Consider the following 19034-nt stretch of genomic DNA (forward strand, 5'->3'; position numbering starts at 1 on the left):
TAGATGACTGACTGTTGCGCTTGTGACAGGGTGCATGTTACTGAAAGAACGAGGATAGAGAGAGAGCCGGTCACTGTCTTCAAACTGTCTTGCTCTCCCTCCAATATTGATCCTCGTCCGGCCTTTTAATTTTACACTCTCCCTTTTTCTTCTTTTAGTCTCCTCTGACAAAAACTTTGCCTTCTTCCTTTTAGTAGTTGCTTCAGCCATGACAACAACATACAGACGGGTATCAAACGCTAGTTGGGCTCTCACGTCTGAATCTGACGAAGTGGGAGAAGCGATGTATGACGTAAAGCAGTCGAATTTTGTAGTTTTTTTGTGCTCGGGTTACTACCCGAAACCCGAAGTTACATAGTGCCAGTAAAAGTGATACAGACACTGTCAGGCTACGGCAGACGTGTCATTCAACATGTTCAACATATCACGACAGTTACAGTTACTGTCTGTTAAATAAAGCACACACAGCGTAACATCAGTGTTTCTCTGCTCATCTGAGACTGAAACACAGTTACTGTCTGTTAAATAAAGCACACACAGCGTAACATCAGTGTTTCTCTGCTCATCTGAGACTGAAACACAGTTACTGTCTGTTAAATAAAGCACACGCAGCGTAACATCAGTGTTTCTCTGCTCATCTGAGACTGAAACACAGTTACTGTCTGTTAAATAAAGCACACACAGCGTAACATCAGTGTTTCTCTGCTCATCTGAGACTGAAACACAGTTACTGTCTGTTAAATAAAGCACACGCAGCGTAACATCAGTGTTTCTCTGCTCATCTGAGACTGAAACACAGTTACTGTCTGATAAATAAAGCACACGCAGCGTAACATCAGTGTTTCTCTGCTCATCTGTGACTGAAACACAGTTACTGTCTGTTAAATAAAGCACACGCAGCGTAACATCAGTGTTTCTCTGCTCATCTGAGACTGAAACACAGTTACTGTCTGTTAAATAAAGCACACACAGCGTAACATCAGTGTTTCTCTGCTCATCTGAGACTGAAACACAGTTACTGTCTGTTAAATAAAGCAAACGCAGCGTAACATCAGTGTTTCTCTGCTCATCTGTGACTGAAACACAGTTACTGTCTGTTAAATAAAGCACACGCAGCGTAACATCAGTGTTTCTCTGCTCATCTGAGACTGAAACAGTTACTGTCTGTTAAATAAAGCACTCACAGCGTAACATCAGTGTTTCTCTGCTCATCTGTGACTGAAACACAGTTACTGTCTGTTAAATAAAGCACACGTAGCGTAACATCAGTGTTTCTCTGCTCATCTGAGACTGAAACACAGTTACTGTCTGTTAAATAAAGCACACGCAGCGTAACATCAGTGTTTCTCTGCTCATCTGAGACTGAAACACAGTTACTGTCTGTTAAATAAAGCACACGCAGCGTAACATCAGTGTTTCTCTGCTCATCTGAGACTGAAACACAGTTACTGTCTGTTAAATAAAGCACACGCAGCGTAACATCAGTGTTTCTCTGCTCATCTTTGACTGAAACACAGTTACTGTCTGTTAAATAAAGCACACGCAGCGTAACATCAGTGTTTCTCTGCTCATCTGTGACTGAAACACAGTTACTGTCTGTTAAATAAAGCACACACAGCGTAACATCAGTGTTTCTCTGCTCATCTGTGACTGAAACACAGTTACTGTCTGTTAAATAAAGCACACACAGCGTAACATCAGTGTTTCTCTGCTCATCTTTGACTGAAACACAGTTACTGTCTGTTAAATAAAGCACACGCAGCGTAACATCAGTGTTTCTCTGCTCATCTGAGACTGAAACACAGTTACTGTCTGTTAAATAAAGCACACACAGCGTAACATCAGTGTTTCTCTGCTCATCTGTGACTGAAACACAGTTACTGTCTGTTAAATAAAGCACACGCAGCGTAACATCAGTGTTTCTCTGCTCATCTGTGACTGAAACACAGTTACTGTCTGTTAAATAAAGCACACACAGCGTAACATCAGTGTTTCTCTGCTCATCTGTGACTGAAACACAGTTACTGTCTGTTAAATAAAGCACACACAGCGTAACATCAGTGTTTCTCTGCTCATCTGTGACTGAAACACAGTTACTGTCTGTTAAATAAAGCACACACAGCGTAACATCAGTGTTTCTCTGCTCATCTGTGACTGAAACACAGTTACTGTCTGTTAAATAAAGCACACGCAGCGTAACATCAGTGTTTCTCTGCTCATCTGTGACTGAAACACAGTTACTGTCTGTTAAATAAAGCACACGCAGCGTAACATCAGTGTTTCTCTGCTCATCTGTGACTGAAACACAGTTACTGTCTGTTAAATAAAGCACACGCAGCGTAACATCAGTGTTTCTCTGCTCATCTGTGACTGAAACACAGTTACTGTCTGTTAAATAAAGCACACACAGCGTAACATCAGTGTTTCTCTGCTCATCTGTGACTGAAACACAGTTACTGTCTGTTAAATAAAGCACACACAGCGTAACATCAGTGTTTCTCTCCTCATCTGTGACTGAAACACAGTTACTGTCTGTTAAATAAAGCACACGCAGCGTAACATCAGTGTTTCTCTGCTCATCTGTGACTGAAACACAGTTACTGTCTGTTAAATAAAGCACACGCAGCGTAACATCAGTGTTTCTCTGCTCATCTGTGACTGAAACACAGTTACTGTCTGTTAAATAAAGCACACGCAGCGTAACATCAGTGTTTCTCTGCTCATCTGTGACTGAAACACAGTTACTGTCTGTTAAATAAAGCACACGCAGCGTAACATCAGTGTTTCTCTGCTCATCTGTGACTGAAACACAGTTACTGTCTGTTAAATAAAGCACACGCAGCGTAACATCAGTGTTTCTCTGCTCATCTGAGACTGAAACACAGTTACTGTCTGTTAAATAAAGCACACGCAGCGTAACATCAGTGTTTCTCTGCTCATCTGAGACTGAAACACAGTTACTGTCTGTTAAATAAAGCACACGCAGCGTAACATCAGTGTTTCTCTGCTCATCTGTGACTGAAACACAGTTACTGTCTGTTAAATAAAGCACACGCAGCGTAACATCAGTGTTTCTCTGCTCATCTGTGACTGAAACACAGTTACTGTCTGTTAAATAAAGCACACACAGCGTAACATCAGTGTTTCTCTGCTCATCTGTGACTGAAACACAGTTACTGTCTGTTAAATAAAGCACACGCAGCGTAACATCAGTGTTTCTCTGCTCATCTGTGACTGAAACACAGTTACTGTCTGTTAAATAAAGCACACGCAGCGTAACATCAGTGTTTCTCTGCTCATCTGTGACTGAAACAGTTACTGTCTGTTAAATAAAGCACACGCAGCGTAACATCAGTGTTTCTCTGCTCATCTGAGACTGAAACACAGTTACTGTCTGTTAAATAAAGCACACGCAGCGTAACATCAGTGTTTCTCTGCTCATCTGTGACTGAAACACAGTTACTGTCTGTTAAATAAAGCACACGCAGCGTAACATCAGTGTTTCTCTGCTCATCTGAGACTGAAACACAGTTACTGTCTGTTAAATAAAGCACACGCAGCGTAACATCAGTGTTTCTCTGCTCATCTGAGACTGAAACACAGTTACTGTCTGTTAAATAAAGCACACGCAGCGTAACATCAGTGTTTCTCTGCTCATCTGTGACTGAAACACAGTTACTGTCTGTTAAATAAAGCACACGCAGCGTAACATCAGTGTTTCTCTGCTCATCTGAGACTGAAACACAGTTACTGTCTGTTAAATAAAGCACACGCAGCGTAACATCAGTGTTTCTCTGCTCATCTGAGACTGAAACACAGTTACTGTCTGTTAAATAAAGCACACGCAGCGTAACATCAGTGTTTCTCTGCTCATCTGTGACTGAAACACAGTTACTGTCTGTTAAATAAAGCACACGCAGCGTAACATCAGTGTTTCTCTGCTCATCTGAGACTGAAACACAGTTACTGTCTGTTAAATAAAGCACACACAGCGTAACATCAGTGTTTCTCTGCTCATCTGAGACTGAAACACAGTTACTGTCTGTTAAATAAAGCACACGCAGCGTAACATCAGTGTTTCTCTGCTCATCTGAGACTGAAACACAGTTACTGTCTGTTAAATAAAGCACACACAGCGTAACATCAGTGTTTCTCTGCTCATCTGTGACTGAAACACAGTTACTGTCTGTTAAATAAAGCACACGCAGCGTAACATCAGTGTTTCTCTGCTCATCTGTGACTGAAACAGTTACTGTCTGTTAAATAAAGCACACGCAGCGTAACATCAGTGTTTCTCTGCTCATCTGAGACTGAAACACAGTTACTGTCTGTTAAATAAAGCACACGCAGCGTAACATCAGTGTTTCTCTGCTCATCTGTGACTGAAACACAGTTACTGTCTGTTAAATAAAGCACACGCAGCGTAACATCAGTGTTTCTTTGCTCATCTGTGACTGAAACACAGTTACTGTCTGTTAAATAAAGCACACGCAGCGTAACATCAGTGTTTCTCTGCTCATCTGTGACTGAAACACAGTTACTGTCTGTTAAATAAAGCACACGCAGCGTAACATCAGTGTTTCTCTGCTCATCTGAGACTGAAACACAGTTACTGTCTGTTAAATAAAGCACACACAGCGTAACATCAGTGTTTCTCTGCTCATCTGTGACTGAAACACAGTTACTGTCTGTTAAATAAAGCACACACAGCGTAACATCAGTGTTTCTCTGCTAATCTGAGACTGAAACACAGTTACTGTCTGTTAAATAAAGCACAAGCAGCGTAACATCAGTGTTTCTCTGCTCATCTGTGACTGAAACACAGTTACTGTCTGTTAAATAAAGCACACGCAGCGTAACATCAGTGTTTCTCTGCTCATCTGTGACTGAAACACAGTTACTGTCTGTTAAATAAAGCACACGCAGCGTAACATCAGTGTTTCTCTGCTCATCTGAGACTGAAACACAGTTACTGTCTGTTAAATAAAGCACACGCAGCGTAACATCAGTGTTTCTCTGCTCATCTGAGACTGAAACACTGTTACTGTCTGTTAAATAAAGCACACGCAGCGTAACATCAGTGTTTCTCTGCTCATCTGAGACTGAAACACAGTTACTGTCTGTTAAATAAAGCACACACAGCGTAACATCAGTGTTTCTCTGCTCATCTGAGACTGAAACACAGTTACTGTCTGATAAATAAAGCACACGCAGCGTAACATCAGTGTTTCTCTGCTCATCTGAGACTGAAACACAGTTACTGTCTGTTAAATAAAGCACACGCAGCGTAACATCTGTGTTTCTCTGCTCATCTGAGACTGAAACACAGTTACTGTCTGTTAAATAAAGCACACGCAGCGTAACATCAGTGTTTCTCTGCTCATCTGAGACTGAAACACAGTTACTGTCTGTTAAATAAAGCACACGCAGCGTAACATCTGTGTTTCTCTGCTCATCTGTGACTGAAACACAGTTACTGTCTGTTAAATAAAGCACACACAGCGTAACATCAGTGTTTCTCTGCTCATCTGAGACTGAAACACAGTTACTGTCTGATAAATAAAGCACACGCAGCGTAACATCAGTGTTTCTCTCCTCATCTGTGACTGAAACACAGTTACTGTCTGTTAAATAAAGCACTCACAGCGTAACATCAGTGTTTCTCTGCTCATCTGTGACTGAAACACAGTTACTGTCTGTTAAATAAAGCACACGCAGCGTAACATCAGTGTTTCTCTGCTCATCTGAGACTGAAACACAGTTACTGTCTGTTAAATAAAGCACACACAGCGTAACATCAGTGTTTCTCTGCTCATCTGTGACTGAAACACAGTTACTGTCTGTTAAATAAAGCACACGCAGCGTAACATCAGTGTTTCTCTGCTCATCTGTGACTGAAACACAGTTACTGTCTGTTAAATAAAGCACACGCAGCGTAACATCAGTGTTTCTCTGCTCATCTGTGACTGAAACACAGTTACTGTCTGTTAAATAAAGCACACGCAGCGTAACATCAGTGTTTCTCTGCTCATCTGTGACTGAAACACAGTTACTGTCTGTTAAATAAAGCACACGCAGCGTAACATCAGTGTTTCTCTGCTCATCTGTGACTGAAACACAGTTACTGTCTGTTAAATAAAGCACACGCAGCGTAACATCAGTGTTTCTCTGCTCATCTGAGACTGAAACACAGTTACTGTCTGTTAAATAAAGCACACACAGCGTAACATCAGTGTTTCTCTGCTCATCTGTGACTGAAACAGTTACTGTCTGTTAAATAAAGCACACGCAGCGTAACATCAGTGTTTCTCTGCTCATCTGTGACTGAAACACAGTTACTGTCTGTTAAATAAAGCACACGCAGCGTAACATCAGTGTTTCTCTGCTCATCTGAGACTGAAACACAGTTACTGTCTGTTAAATAAAGCACACACAGCGTAACATCAGTGTTTCTCTGCTCATCTGTGACTGAAACAGTTACTGTCTGTTAAATAAAGCACACGCAGCGTAACATCAGTGTTTCTCTGCTCATCTGAGACTGAAACACAGTTACTGTCTGTTAAATAAAGCACACGCAGCGTAACATCAGTGTTTCTCTGCTCATCTTTGACTGAAACACAGTTACTGTCTGTTAAATAAAGCACACGCAGCGTAACATCAGTGTTTCTCTGCTCATCTGTGACTGAAACACAGTTACTGTCTGTTAAATAAAGCACACACAGCGTAACATCAGTGTTTCTCTGCTCATCTGTGACTGAAACACAGTTACTGTCTGTTAAATAAAGCACACACAGCGTAACATCAGTGTTTCTCTGCTCATCTGAGACTGAAACACAGTTACTGTCTGATAAATAAAGCACACGCAGCGTAACATCAGTGTTTCTCTGCTCATCTTTGACTGAAACACAGTTACTGTCTGTTAAATAAAGCACACGCAGCGTAACATCAGTGTTTCTCTGCTCATCTGAGACTGAAACACAGTTACTGTCTGTTAAATAAAGCACACACAGCGTAACATCAGTGTTTCTCTGCTCATCTGAGACTGAAACACAGTTACTGTCTGATAAATAAAGCACACGCAGCGTAACATCAGTGTTTCTCTGCTCATCTGTGACTGAAACACAGTTACTGTCTGTTAAATAAAGCACACGCAGCGTAACATCAGTGTTTCTCTGCTCATCTGAGACTGAAACACAGTTACTGTCTGTTAAATAAAGCACACACAGCGTAACATCAGTGTTTCTCTGCTCATCTGAGACTGAAACACAGTTACTGTCTGTTAAATAAAGCACACGCAGCGTAACATCAGTGTTTCTCTGCTCATCTGTGACTGAAACACAGTTACTGTCTGTTAAATAAAGCACACGCAGCGTAACATCAGTGTTTCTCTGCTCATCTGAGACTGAAACACAGTTACTGTCTGTTAAATAAAGCACACGCAGCGTAACATCAGTGTTTCTCTCCTCATCTGTGACTGAAACACAGTTACTGTCTGTTAAATAAAGCACACGCAGCGTAACATCAGTGTTTCTCTGCTCATCTGAGACTGAAACACAGTTACTGTCTGTTAAATAAAGCACACACAGCGTAACATCAGTGTTTCTCTGCTCATCTGAGACTGAAACACAGTTACTGTCTGTTAAATAAAGCACACGCAGCGTAACATCAGTGTTTCTCTGCTCATCTGAGACTGAAACACAGTTACTGTCTGTTAAATAAAGCACACACAGCGTAACATCAGTGTTTCTCTGCTCATCTGAGACTGAAACACAGTTACTGTCTGTTAAATAAAGCACACGCAGCGTAACATCAGTGTTTCTCTGCTCATCTGTGACTGAAACACAGTTACTGTCTGTTAAATAAAGCACACGCAGCGTAACATCAGTGTTTCTCTGCTCATCTGTGACTGAAACACAGTTACTGTCTGTTAAATAAAGCACACGCAGCGTAACATCAGTGTTTCTCTGCTCATCTGTGACTGAAACACAGTTACTGTCTGTTAAATAAAGCACACGCAGCGTAACATCAGTGTTTCTCTGCTCATCTGTGACTGAAACACAGTTACTGTCTGTTAAATAAAGCACACACAGCGTAACATCAGTGTTTCTCTGCTCATCTGAGACTGAAACACAGTTACTGTCTGTTAAATAAAGCACACGCAGCGTAACATCAGTGTTTCTCTGCTCATCTGTGACTGAAACACAGTTACTGTCTGTTAAATAAAGCACACGCAGCGTAACATCAGTGTTTCTCTGCTCATCTGTGACTGAAACACAGTTACTGTCTGTTAAATAAAGCACACACAGCGTAACATCAGTGTTTCTCTGCTCATCTGTGACTGAAACACAGTTACTGTCTGTTAAATAAAGCACACACAGCGTAACATCAGTGTTTCTCTGCTCATCTGTGACTGAAACACAGTTACTGTCTGTTAAATAAAGCACACGCAGCGTAACATCAGTGTTTCTCTGCTCATCTGTGACTGAAACACAGTTACTGTCTGTTAAATAAAGCACACGCAGCGTAACATCAGTGTTTCTCTGCTCATCTGTGACTGAAACACAGTTACTGTCTGTTAAATAAAGCACACACAGCGTAACATCAGTGTTTCTCTCCTCATCTGTGACTGAAACACAGTTACTGTCTGTTAAATAAAGCACACGCAGCGTAACATCAGTGTTTCTCTGCTCATCTGTGACTGAAACACAGTTACTGTCTGTTAAATAAAGCACACGCAGCGTAACATCAGTGTTTCTCTGCTCATCTGTGACTGAAACACAGTTACTGTCTGTTAAATAAAGCACACGCAGCGTAACATCAGTGTTTCTCTGCTCATCTGTGACTGAAACACAGTTACTGTCTGTTAAATAAAGCACACGCAGCGTAACATCAGTGTTTCTCTGCTCATCTGTGACTGAAACACAGTTACTGTCTGATAAATAAAGCACACGCAGCGTAACATCTGTGTTTCTCTGCTCATCTGTGACTGAAACACAGTTACTGTCTGTTAAATAAAGCACACGCAGCGTAACATCAGTGTTTCTCTGCTCATCTGTGACTGAAACACAGTTACTGTCTGTTAAATAAAGCACACGCAGCGTAACATCAGTGTTTCTCTGCTCATCTGTGACTGAAACACAGTTACTGTCTGTTAAATAAAGCACACGCAGCGTAACATCAGTGTTTCTCTGCTCATCTGTGACTGAAACACAGTTACTGTCTGTTAAATAAAGCACACGCAGCGTAACATCAGTGTTTCTCTGCTCATCTGTGACTGAAACACAGTTACTGTCTGTTAAATAAAGCACACGCAGCGTAACATCAGTGTTTCTCTGCTCATCTGTGACTGAAACACAGTTACTGTCTGTTAAATAAAGCACACGCAGCGTAACATCAGTGTTTCTCTGCTCATCTGTGACTGAAACACAGTTACTGTCTGTTAAATAAAGCACACGCAGCGTAACATCAGTGTTTCTCTGCTCATCTGTGACTGAAACACAGTTACTGTCTGTTAAATAAAGCACACGCAGCGTAACATCAGTGTTTCTCTGCTCATCTGTGACTGAAACACAGTTACTGTCTGTTAAATAAAGCACACGCAGCGTAACATCAGTGTTTCTCTGCTCATCTGAGACTGAAACACAGTTACTGTCTGTTAAATAAAGCACACGCAGCGTAACATCAGTGTTTCTCTGCTCATCTGTGACTGAAACACAGTTACTGTCTGTTAAATAAAGCACACGCAGCGTAACATCAGTGTTTCTCTGCTCATCTGAGACTGAAACACAGTTACTGTCTGTTAAATAAAGCACACGCAGCGTAACATCAGTGTTTCTCTGCTCATCTGTGACTGAAACACAGTTACTGTCTGTTAAATAAAGCACACGCAGCGTAACATCAGTGTTTCTCTGCTCATCTGAGACTGAAACACAGTTACTGTCTGTTAAATAAAGCACACGCAGCGTAACATCAGTGTTTCTCTGCTCATCTGTGACTGAAACACAGTTACTGTCTGTTAAATAAAGCACACGCAGCGTAACATCAGTGTTTCTCTGCTCATCTGTGACTGAAACACAGTTACTGTCTGTTAAATAAAGCACACGCAGCGTAACATCAGTGTTTCTCTGCTCATCTGTGACTGAAACACAGTTACTGTCTGTTAAATAAAGCACACGCAGCGTAACATCAGTGTTTCTCTGCTCATCTGTGACTGAAACACAGTTACTGTCTGTTAAATAAAGCACACACAGCGTAACATCAGTGTTTCTCTGCTAATCTGAGACTGAAACACAGTTACTGTCTGTTAAATAAAGCACAAGCAGCGTAACATCAGTGTTTCTCTGCTCATCTGTGACTGAAACACAGTTACTGTCTGTTAAATAAAGCACACGCAGCGTAACATCAGTGTTTCTCTGCTCATCTGTGACTGAAACACAGTTACTGTCTGTTAAATAAAGCACACGCAGCGTAACATCAGTGTTTCTCTGCTCATCTGTGACTGAAACACAGTTACTGTCTGTTAAATAAAGCACACGCAGCGTAACATCAGTGTTTCTCTGCTCATCTGAGACTGAAACACAGTTACTGTCTGTTAAATAAAGCACACACAGCGTAACATCAGTGTTTCTCTGCTCATCTGTGACTGAAACACAGTTACTGTCTGTTAAATAAAGCACACACAGCGTAACATCAGTGTTTCTCTGCTCATCTGTGACTGAAACACAGTTACTGTCTGTTAAATAAAGCACTCACAGCGTAACATCAGTGTTTCTCTGCTCATCTGAGACTGAAACACAGTTACTGTCTGTTAAATAAAGCACACGCAGCGTAACATCAGTGTTTCTCTGCTCATCTGTGACTGAAACACAGTTACTGTCTGTTAAATAAAGCACACGCAGCGTAACATCAGTGTTTCTCTGCTCATCTGAGACTGAAACACAGTTACTGTCTGTTAAATAAAGCACACACAGCGTAACATCAGTGTTTCTCTGCTCATCTGTGACTGAAACACAGTTACTGTCTGTTAAATAAAGCACTCACAGCGTAACATCAGTGTTTCTCTGCTCATCTGAGACTGAAACACAGTTACTGTCTGTTAAATAAAGCACACGCAGCGTAACATCAGTGTTTCTCTGCTCATCTGTGACTGAAACACAGTTACTGTCTGTTAAATAAAGCACACGCAGCGTAACATCAGTGTTTCTCTGCTCATCTGAGACTGAAACACAGTTACTGTCTGTTAAATAAAGCACACACAGCGTAACATCAGTGTTTCTCTGCTCATCTGTGACTGAAACACAGTTACTGTCTGTTAAATAAAGCACACGCAGCGTAACATCAGTGTTTCTCTGCTCATCTGAGACTGAAACACAGTTACTGTCTGTTAAATAAAGCACACGCAGCGTAACATCAGTGTTTCTCTGCTCATCTGAGACTGAAACACAGTTACTGTCTGTTAAATAAAGCACACGCAGCGTAACATCAGTGTTTCTCTGCTCATCTGAGACTGAAACACAGTTACTGTCTGTTAAATAAAGCACACGCAGCGTAACATCAGTGTTTCTCTGCTCATCTGAGACTGAAACACAGTTACTGTCTGTTAAATAAAGCACACACAGCGTAACATCAGTGTTTCTCTGCTCATCTGTGACTGAAACACAGTTACTGTCTGTTAAATAAAGCACACACAGCGTAACATCAGTGTTTCTCTGCTCATCTGAGACTGAAACACAGTTACTGTCTGTTAAATAAAGCACACACAGCGTAACATCAGTGTTTCTCTGCTCATCTGTGACTGAAACACAGTTACTGTCTGTTAAATAAAGCACACGCAGCGTAACATCAGTGTTTCTCTGCTCATCTGTGACTGAAACACAGTTACTGTCTGTTAAATAAAGCACACGCAGCGTAACATCAGTGTTTCTCTGCTCATCTGTGACTGAAACACAGTTACTGTCTGTTAAATAAAGCACACGCAGCGTAACATCAGTGTTTCTCTGCTCATCTGTGACTGAAACAGTTACTGTCTGTTAAATAAAGCACACGCAGCGTAACATCAGTGTTTCTCTGCTCATCTGAGACTGAAACGCAGTTACTGTCTGTTAAATAAAGCACACACAGCGTAACATCAGTGTTTCTCTGCTCATCTGAGACTGAAACACAGTTACTGTCTGTTAAATAAAGCACACGCAGCGTAACATCAGTGTTTCTCTGCTCATCTGTGACTGAAACACAGTTACTGTCTGTTAAATAAAGCACACGCAGCGTAACATCAGTGTTTCTCTGCTCATCTGAGACTGAAACACAGTTACTGTCTGTTAAATAAAGCACACACAGCGTAACATCAGTGTTTCTCTGCTCATCTGTGACTGAAACACAGTTACTGTCTGTTAAATAAAGCACACGCAGCGTAACATCAGTGTTTCTCTGCTCATCTGTGACTGAAACACAGTTACTGTCTGTTAAATAAAGCACACACAGCGTAACATCAGTGTTTCTCTGCTCATCTGTGACTGAAACACAGTTACTGTCTGTTAAATAAAGCACACGCAGCGTAACATCAGTGTTTCTCTGCTCATCTGTGACTGAAACACAGTTACTGTCTGTTAAATAAAGCACACGCAGCGTAACATCAGTGTTTCTCTGCTCATCTGAGACTGAAACACAGTTACTGTCTGTTAAATAAAGCACACGCAGCGTAACATCAGTGTTTCTCTGCTCATCTGAGACTGAAACACAGTTACTGTCTGTTAAATAAAGCACACGCAGCGTAACATCAGTGTTTCTCTGCTCATCTGTGACTGAAACACAGTTACTGTCTGTTAAATAAAGCACACGCAGCGTAACATCAGTGTTTCTCTGCTCATCTGAGACTGAAACACAGTTACTGTCTGTTAAATAAAGCACTCACAGCGTAACATCAGTGTTTCTCTGCTCATCTGAGACTGAAACACAGTTACTGTCTGTTAAATAAAGCACACGCAGCGTAACATCAGTGTTTCTCTGCTCATCTGTGACTGAAACACAGTTACTGTCTGTTAAATAAAGCACACGCAGCGTAACATCAGTGTTTCTCTGCTCATCTGAGACTGAAACACAGTTACTGTCTGTTAAATAAAGCACACACAGCGTAACATCAGTGTTTCTCTGCTCATCTGTGACTGAAACACAGTTACTGTCTGTTAAATAAAGCACACGCAGCGTAACATCAGTGTTTCTCTGCTCATCTGTGACTGAAACACAGTTACTGTCTGTTAAATAAAGCACACGCAGCGTAACATCAGTGTTTCTCTGCTCATCTGAGACTGAAACACAGTTACTGTCTGTTAAATAAAGCACACACAGCGTAACATCAGTGTTTCTCTGCTCATCTGTGACTGAAACACAGTTACTGTCTGTTAAATAAAGCACACACAGCGTAACATCAGTGTTTCTCTGCTCATCTGTGACTGAAACACAGTTACTGTCTGTTAAATAAAGCACTCACAGCGTAACATCAGTGTTTCTCTGCTCATCTGAGACTGAAACACAGTTACTGTCTGTTAAATAAAGCACACGCAGCGTAACATCAGTGTTTCTCTGCTCATCTGTGACTGAAACACAGTTACTGTCTGTTAAATAAAGCACACGCAGCGTAACATCAGTGTTTCTCTGCTCATCTGAGACTGAAACACAGTTACTGTCTGTTAAATAAAGCACACGCAGCGTAACATCAGTGTTTCTCTGCTCATCTGAGACTGAAACACAGTTACTGTCTGTTAAATAAAGCACACGCAGCGTAACATCAGTGTTTCTCTGCTCATCTGAGACTGAAACACAGTTACTGTCTGTTAAATAAAGCACACGCAGCGTAACATCAGTGTTTCTCTGCTCATCTGAGACTGAAACACAGTTACTGTCTGTTAAATAAAGCACACACAGCGTAACATCAGTGTTTCTCTCCTCATCTTTGACTGAAACACAGTTACTGTCTGTTAAATAAAGCACACGCAGCGTAACATCAGTGTTTCTCTGCTCATCTTTGACTGAAACACAGTTACTGTCTGTTAAATAAAGCACACGCAGCGTAACATCAGTGTTTCTCTGCTCATCTGAGACTGAAACACAGTTACTGTCTGTTAAATAAAGCACACGCAGCGTAACATCAGTGTTTCTCTGCTCATCTGTGACTGAAACACAGTTACTGTCTGTTAAATAAAGCACACGCAGCGTAACATCAGTGTTTCTCTGCTCATCTGAGACTGAAACACTGTTACTGTCTGTTAAATAAAGCACACGCAGCGTAACATCAGTGTTTCTCTGCTCATCTGTGACTGAAACACAGTTACTGTCTGTTAAATAAAGCACACGCAGCGTAACATCAGTGTTTCTCTGCTCATCTGTGACTGAAACAGTTACTGTCTGTTAAATAAAGCACACGCAGCGTAACATCAGTGTTTCTCTGCTCATCTGAGACTGAAACACTGTTACTGTCTGTTAAATAAAGCACACGCAGCGTAACATCAGTGTTTCTCTGCTCATCTGAGACTGAAACACAGTTACTGTCTGTTAAATAAAGCACACACAGCGTAACATCAGTGTTTCTCTGCTCATCTGTGACTGAAACACAGTTACTGTCTGTTAAATAAAGCACACGCAGCGTAACATCAGTGTTTCTCTGCTCATCTGTGACTGAAACACTGTTACTGTCTGTTAAATAAAGCACACACAGCGTAACATCAGTGTTTCTCTGCTCATCTGTGACTGAAACACAGTTACTGTCTGTTAAATAAAGCACACGCAGCGTAACATCAGTGTTTCTCTGCTCATCTGTGACTGAAACACAGTTACTGTCTGTTAAATAAAGCACACGCAGCGTAACATCAGTGTTTCTCTGCTCATCTGTGACTGAAACACTGTTACTGTCTGTTAAATAAAGCACTCACAGCGTAACATCAGTGTTTCTCTGCTCATCTGAGACTGAAACACAGTTACTGTCTGTTAAATAAAGCACACGCAGCGTAACATCAGTGTTTCTCTGCTCATCTGTGACTGAAACACAGTTACTGTCTGTTAAATAAAGCACACGCAGCGTAACATCAGTGTTTCTCTGCTCATCTGAGACTGAAACACAGTTACTGTCTGTTAAATAAAGCACACGCAGCGTAACATCAGTGTTTCTCTGCTCATCTGAGACTGAAACACAGTTACTGTCTGTTAAATAAAGCACACGCAGCGTAACATCAGTGTTTCTCTCCTCATCTGTGACTGAAACACAGTTACTGTCTGTTAAATAAAGCACACGCAGCGTAACATCAGTGTTTCTCTGCTCATCTGAGACTGAAACACAGTTACTGTCTGTTAAATAAAGCACACGCAGCGTAACATCAGTGTTTCTCTGCTCATCTGAGACTGAAACACAGTTACTGTCTGTTAAATAAAGCACACACAGCGTAACATCAGTGTTTCTCTGCTCATCTTTGACTGAAACACAGTTACTGTCTGTTAAATAAAGCACACGCAGCGTAACATCAGTGTTTCTCTGCTCATCTTTGACTGAAACACAGTTACTGTCTGTTAAATAAAGCACACGCAGCGTAACATCAGTGTTTCTCTGCTCATCTGAGACTGAAACACAGTTACTGTCTGTTAAATAAAGCACACGCAGCGTAACATCAGTGTTTCTCTGCTCATCTGTGACTGAAACACAGTTACTGTCTGTTAAATAAAGCACACGCAGCGTAACATCAGTGTTTCTCTGCTCATCTGAGACTGAAACACAGTTACTGTCTGTTAAATAAAGCACACGCAGCGTAACATCAGTGTTTCTCTGCTCATCTGTGACTGAAACACAGTTACTGTCTGTTAAATAAAGCACACACAGCGTAACATCAGTGTTTCTCTGCTCATCTGTGACTGAAACTCAGTTACTGTCTGTTAAATAAAGCACACACAGCGTAACATCAGTGTTTCTCTGCTCATCTTTGACTGAAACACAGTTACTGTCTGTTAAATAAAGCACACGCAGCGTAACATCAGTGTTTCTCTGCTCATCTTTGACTGAAACACAGTTACTGTCTGTTAAATAAAGCACACGCAGCGTAACATCAGTGTTTCTCTGCTCATCTGAGACTGAAACACAGTTACTGTCTGTTAAATAAAGCACACGCAGCGTAACATCAGTGTTTCTCTGCTCATCTGAGACTGAAACACAGTTACTGTCTGTTAAATAAAGCACACGCAGCGTAACATCAGTGTTTCTCTGCTCATCTGTGACTGAAACACAGTTACTGTCTGTTAAATAAAGCACACACAGCGTAACATCAGTGTTTCTCTGCTCATCTGAGACTGAAACTCAGTTACTGTCTGTTAAATAAAGCACACGCAGCGTAACATCAGTGTTTCTCTGCTCATCTGAGACTGAAACACAGTTACTGTCTGTTAAATAAAGCACACGCAGCGTAACATCAGTGTTTCTCTGCTCATCTGTGACTGAAACACAGTTACTGTCTGTTAAATAAAGCACACACAGCGTAACATCAGTGTTTCTCTGCTCATCTGAGACTGAAACTCAGTTACTGTCTGTTAAATAAAGCACACGCAGCGTAACATCAGTGTTTCTCTGCTCATCTGTGACTGAAACTCAGTTACTGTCTGTTAAATAAAGCACACACAGCGTAACATCAGTGTTTCTCTGCTCATCTTTGACTGAAACACAGTTACTGTCTGTTAAATAAAGCACACGCAGCGTAACATCAGTGTTTCTCTGCTCATCTTTGACTGAAACACAGTTACTGTCTGTTAAATAAAGCACACGCAGCGTAACATCAGTGTTTCTCTGCTCATCTGAGACTGAAACACAGTTACTGTCTGTTAAATAAAGCACACGCAGCGTAACATCAGTGTTTCTCTGCTCATCTGAGACTGAAACACAGTTACTGTCTGTTAAATAAAGCACACGCAGCGTAACATCAGTGTTTCTCTGCTCATCTGAGACTGAAACACAGTTACTGTCTGTTAAATAAAGCACACGCAGCGTAACATCAGTGTTTCTCTGCTCATCTGTGACTGAAACACTGTTACTGTCTGTTAAATAAAGCACACACAGCGTAACATCAGTGTTTCTCTGCTCATCTGAGACTGAAACACAGTTACTGTCTGTTAAATAAAGCACACGCAGCGTAACATCAGTGTTTCTCTGCTCATCTGAGACTGAAACACAGTTACTGTCTGTTAAATAAAGCACACGCAGCGTAACATCAGTGTTTCTCTGCTCATCTGTGACTGAAACACAGTTACTGTCTGTTAAATAAAGCACACACAGCGTAACATCAGTGTTTCTCTGCTCATCTGAGACTGAAACACAGTTACTGTCTGTTAAATAAAGCACACGCAGCGTAACATCAGTGTTTCTCTGCTCATCTGTGACTGAAACACAGTTACTGTCTGTTAAATAAAGCACTCGCAGCGTAACATCAGTGTTTCTCTGCTCATCTGTGACTGAAACACAGTTACTGTCTGTTAAATAAAGCACACGCAGCGTAACATCAGTGTTTCTCTGCTCATCTGTGACTGAAACACAGTTACTGTCTGTTAAATAAAGCACACGCAGCGTAACATCAGTGTTTCTCTGCTCATCTGTGACTGAAACACAGTTACTGTCTGTTAAATAAAGCACACGCAGCGTAACATCAGTGTTTCTCTGCTCATCTGTGACTGAAACACAGTTACTGTCTGTTAAATAAAGCACACGCAGCGTAACATCAGTGTTTCTCTGCTCATCTGTGACTGAAACACAGTTACTGTCTGTTAAATAAAGCACACGCAGCGTAACATCAGTGTTTCTCTGCTCATCTGAGACTGAAACACAGTTACTGTCTGTTAAATAAAGCACACACAGCGTAACATCAGTGTTTCTCTGCTCATCTGTGACTGAAACACAGTTACTGTCTGTTAAATAAAGCACACGCAGCGTAACATCAGTGTTTCTCTGCTAATCTGAGACTGAAACACAGTTACTGTCTGTTAAATAAAGCACACGCAGCGTAACATCAGTGTTTCTCTGCTCATCTGAGACTGAAACACAGTTACTGTCTGTTAAATAAAGCACACGCAGCGTAACATCAGTGTTTCTCTGCTCATCTGAGACTGAAACACAGGCTCTACTCTCCAGCACAATAGTGACCCACAAAACTCATCAAACTAACAGATCTCTCCTGTGTCATCCTGCGCAAAACACATAAAACACTTCCGTTTAACATTTACTCTCCTTATCAGTTATTGACTTTGCATAACTTTTACTAATATTTCAGTGAAAATAACTTCTTTTGTTTAGTAAATCTGACTATTACTGTTTTCCTTGATTTTAAGGTAATCTAGTGGCAGCTGTGGTTGCCAGTAAATTGCTGTTTTTCTATAGTTTTATGCCGTAAATTAATTTACAGTTGATAATCGTTAAATTACGCTTCAACCTTGTTTTGTTTTTTTATTTGACACATGAAGCAGTGTTGAAGTTAATGATATAATTCATTGATTAATCCACTGATGATTGAGCATTAGTGATGAGCACTTCAGGGACAGGCCATTACACTGACAGAACACAGAACTGGGTCAGTGTTGCTGGAGTATCCACGTTCCCAAACTCACATCCAGCTGACAACATCAGCGAAGCTTTGTCAGATCTGATATCTGACTGGGACTCACTGGTTCAGTTGCAGACAATGTGGCCAACATGGTGTCAGGATTCAGAAGCTGGGACTACGCCACCGTCCTTGCTTTGCTCATTCCTTCACCCTCATGTTAAGAGGACAGTTGAAGAACACGAGGTGTTGGCAGACATCCGTACAGAGCCAGGAGAGTGAGGACTTTTTTCAGGTCAGCACTAAAGCCACTGAAAAGCTAATCCTTGCCCAAGAAAGGATGTGCAGCTCCTGAAGCTTCTCCATGAAGTGGACACCAGGTGGAACCGCACGCATGATATGCTGCAAACACTCATTGACCTCAGAGAGCTTGTTGCTGCTGCTTTGGCTAGTTTTTCAAGCGACATTTTCAAGCAC

General features: G+C 41.3%; 2 protein-coding genes across 4 annotated transcripts in view; one reads left to right on the forward strand and one right to left on the reverse strand.

The window, feature by feature from the left end:
• The window catches only part of LOC143714421 (uncharacterized), a 318101-nt gene that overhangs the window by 244244 nt on the left and 54823 nt on the right, over nucleotides 1–19034 (reverse strand). The window lies entirely within an intron of this gene.
• Nucleotides 1–19034, forward strand: part of LOC143714435 (uncharacterized) — a 280655-nt gene that overhangs the window by 21511 nt on the left and 240110 nt on the right. The gene's annotated exons all lie outside the window — the stretch shown is intronic.

The sequence above is a fragment of the Siphateles boraxobius genome, unplaced genomic scaffold (genome assembly GCF_051911475.1).
Source record: "Siphateles boraxobius isolate OS27281-9 unplaced genomic scaffold, OSU_SipBor_1 54, whole genome shotgun sequence".
NCBI lineage: Eukaryota > Metazoa > Chordata > Actinopteri > Cypriniformes > Leuciscidae > Siphateles > Siphateles boraxobius.